Genomic DNA, 4480 nt, shown 5'->3' with positions numbered 1-4480 from the left:
AGAGCAAAGAGTTGATGGTATCTCTTTCCACATAACTTACGCATCTCACTTAGTCTCAACAATGCTGAGTACTTTTCTTCCATCACCAGAGCTGACCGCACCATATTTTGAACTTCATAGGCAATCCGTTCCACCTCCTCCTCCCCGCTCCTTGCAGTACGGAAAGCTTGGATTCCCATCTGCGTTGGCAAGTCAGTAGCCCAAGGTTCTTTGGGGTGTGTCAGGTTACCCATGTTCCAAAATGGGTCATTTATGTCTAGCTTCTTGACCTCTTCAAAGGTTGGTAATCGTATAGGTGTATGATCAGGGTACGAATGGTGATAGTTGTCAACATTAGACTTGAATGTATCAAATTTCTGGCGCAGGGCTTTGTCTCAATTCTCCATGATTCTTTTGTATCGCGGCTGCTCTGATGTACCTGTGATTTAGTAAATATAATCCTCAAATTAATGTAATGTACAGAATACAAACATTAAAATCTTACCGATTCCGGGCTTGTCCCATTTTTTTTGCCATTCTAACTTCCCTACTTTGGCTTCGTACAATTTTTCTTTTGCCAATCGAACTCGCAACAGAATGCGAGCACGAGGATCTAATTGGGACAATAATATTAGGCCAGTGCAATGAAATGTATTGGATAACACTAAACACTGTAAATACCTTTGACCTCAGGCATATCCCGGAACTCATCACCACCTATCTCAGTAACAATTTCTGTGATAGACTCCTCCAGAGCCACAAGGGTTGAAGGAAGGGATCGCATAGCATCGAGATCTTCTTCAGATCTGGTATTTCGCCGCTGGCGTCGAAGTGTAGCTAGCTCATTGCTTGTTCCAGGTAAAAAGTATCAATCAGGCCAAATGAAAAAAATTGTAGATCAAGATGCGGATGAGACTTACTGAGATTGTCTAAATTTCTCCTCTAGGTCAATCAAAATTCCCAGTCGTTCCTTGAGTTTCTGAGTGGTGTCGTTCATAATATTCAACTGGCAGGACTTTTGTCGTTCCCATTGCTGAGCAAAATACTCCACGGTGAGCCCCAAGGTAGACTGTAACTCAGTGAGCTGAACACGAGCATCAGTCATTCTTTTTTCAGCTATTCTCAGCTTGTTGGATGCCGACTTGGCTGTAAAATAAGCTAGTCAGCAGATAGAAGCTGTCATATATAAGAATCAACCTACCAGCTTTGAGGAGCTTTATCGAATTGCCATGCCTAATCTTTAAATGTATAGCGTCCAGACGCGTCTGTCTAGCAGCCCATCGAAGCGAAGCAATGAGAGGTGATATCTCACCCCAGTTACGTTCTAATCCCTCTCCATCCGAGAATCCCCAACCAGCATTGAGACGCGGATTGTATTGAAGTTGGCAACTCCACTGATGGACGTACGCATGGAATGCGCTCGTACCAAACTTCAATCGACCTTTCATGCGTTCGTCTTTGAAGAGATCATTCTATGAATAATTAACGCACTAAGCACACAATATAACGGCACAATTGAATCAGAAGACTTACTTTCACTACACCTTTCTCCATTGTACACCCAATGTCATACAAAACACCTACCTCCGCTTTGTTGGTGTCTGAACAGGCTTCTAGAATCGAGTCAAACAAAAGCCCGATCAAGGCATGCACAAAGTATGCCCTGAAAAGTTTATGATGTAACCTTCAGTAAGTATCCAAAATATCTAGAGACAAGAAAACTACGCACTTCTCCCCACTGCGAACAACATTGACTAGCTTGAGCATGTGATCATGTCGACATGCTAAACCAATAAGGCCTGTCTCTTCACACCCTTGCCAGCTTGATGCATCTCGGCGGTCTGCCGCCGCCGTGTGTTGCGTGGTACATGGATCCTGTGAAGCAAGGGTCAGCTTGTGATAACATCACAATCAAGATAAGGTAGGCAGTATATACATACTAAAGGAACTTTGGTATGTCTAGAATTTGTGGGCTCGGGCTCCCATTTCAAGACATCTTCAGCAGGCATGAATATAGAAGGGGTCGATATTGGTATTTCATCAAATTCTCGACTTGCTTTCTCATGCCGCCGCTGTTGAAAGTTGCCATCAACACATACAATGTATTGAGGTCCTTTCTGCATACCTTGTGAACCAGCAGGTCCAAAACACCTAGCACAATTACATGCCAGCTTCTCCAACGGAGTGAGGTCAAGGCTACAGCTTTCAAGATCCTCGATCATTTTCAGTATCTGGCGATAGCAGTAAACAGCAGCTGAGAGCGGTGTTTGCCATAGACGAGGCTAAAGAGAAATTCGCGCGTAAGTCAGTTTAAGTACACAAGAATACAAAACAAAATGAAAATGAATGAACCTCGTGAGTTCCAGACACCGTAATCAGAGGGTTATTTGCATCGAGATATTTATCGATCATGATTGAAAAAGGTTGGATAGTGGAATGACAATATTCCCAAGATAAGTGATAAAAACGAAGTAATCGTAAGGAGAAAGCGGTCTCAGGATTAACTGGAGTCCCTCCCAAATATCCTTGATTGATTAGTCGTACTTGATCCGGCGTACAGCGACAGAATTCAAAATTGACCTTCCTACGATCTAGTGACAAAGAGATTAGCTCAGCATCCAACATAGAGACTTTCAGACTTTCACCAACGAATCAAGTCCACAATGTCTACAGCACGAATGCGCTTGACCTGTTCTTCACATGAGCAAGGTTCCTCGTTGTTGAAATTGTGATCCCACAAGTTATTGTTACCCCAGCTTGATGTACGATTGGAACACTTCATATAAGCAATAAAGACCTTCTGCATTATCATCTTCCAATGAGTATCCTCCCGTATGCGACGATCCTTGTAGTCGTCTCTTGAGACATATTGAACATATCCTTCTTCATCTTCATTTACACATAGCTCATCTTCATCAACAGGCTCTTCGTTGGGGAAGCGTTCTTCGTTCAGTCCTTCGAATCGATCATTTGGATCATCATCATCATTGTCGGAAGTTGGATCTATGAAGGGGTTGGTTTCAAAAGGATTTGATGTTGCGTCATCAAGCGCTTGCTTTATTTCTTCACACTTCTTCATAGCCCATGCCTTTTGAGCTGCATCTCGTTCAGCTTTCTTGCGAGTTGCTAGAGTATCTGGTGCCTTGCATTTGGGAATTCGACTGCCTTTCGGGCATGCGATAACTGAGCCTGCCATTTGGTATTGTCTCTGAGTATTTGAAGATGGGTGTTGGTTTTTGTTTCAGATTCGGAATGGATAAACCTACCATTACAAACTGGAATGGAATGGGTTAATTAACTCAACAATCAAAGGCTATCAAGGCTGACTGCCTGTCCTGCCACCTTCCGTTTTAGGACAGGGCAGGACCCTTTGATATGTTCATTGCTCGAATCATCGCAGCAGATCACAGCACTCCATTGGTTATTGAATTGAATGGAAAATACGCTCTATTTTCAAGGTGTATTTGCTGACAGCCATTCAGATTCATGGAATTTCAAAAACAATTGACAAGTAGAGTGGTTTGATTGACTTGTTTACATCATCCAGGAATCCGTGTGAAAATGATCTTGTGATTCAGAAATAATCACCAAAACCTTGTTGCAAATGATCATTCATTGGCTTTGTTGCTCAACGGGAGTTTGTAATTTGTGTAGTATTTCAAGTCATAAGGATTGCTTTCAGAGTTAGACAAATACCATATTGAATGATATCTGTTAACTACAGGTTGTGGGCAAAAGATTGGTTTTTTATGGTATTTTGAGTGTTTGAGTTTGGAAATGAAGGTGAAGGAGGTGAGCTATGGTAAAGTTGAATAGAGAAGAAATGTGCGCCTGTGAGAGAAGAATTGATGGATTGAATTCTGACATCATAGGAACAATCCTTCAATAATCTTTTGTGTATTTTATGGCAGAGCGGGAGCCAAAAGGGGTATTTTGAGTGTTTGAGTGTGGAAATGAAGGTGAAGGAGGTGAGCTATGGTAAAGTTGAATAGAGAAGAAATGTGCGCCTGTGAGAGAAGAATTGATGGATTGAATTCTGACATCATAGGACCAATCCTTCAATGTTCATGTGTGTGATTTATGGCCGAGCGGGAGCCAAATGTGGTACTTTTAGTTTTTGAGCGTGGAAATGAAGGTGAGGGAGTGGGAATATGGGAAAGTGACATTAATAGACTGGGCCTGAAATTGAAATTTGTCAACATCTGGGAGCCCCAAACACCATTTTTCCTACTCCTTCAGGGTGTTTGGGATGTTTTTATAAACAAGCATGTGTTTTGAGCTGAGTTTCTGATTGTTTGATCATGGATAAGCAGTTGAAGGAGGGGTTGTATGAAAAAGTGGTATTATAAAACTATACCTGAAGTTTAATTTTATCATCTGGGGGGGCTCCAAAACACAAATTACCTACATCTTCAGGGAGCTTGGGATCATATTACACAAAAATTTTCGTACAAAGCGTGGCCCCACTCGTAAGGACCCGACACCTAGATCATAACGGTAC

This window comes from Melampsora larici-populina (genome assembly GCF_000204055.1).
Source record: "Melampsora larici-populina 98AG31 unplaced genomic scaffold MELLAscaffold_33, whole genome shotgun sequence".
Taxonomy (NCBI): domain Eukaryota; kingdom Fungi; phylum Basidiomycota; class Pucciniomycetes; order Pucciniales; family Melampsoraceae; genus Melampsora; species Melampsora laricis-populina.
The sequence above is the reverse complement of the archived record's forward strand: the minus strand, read 5'-3'. Positions refer to the sequence as shown.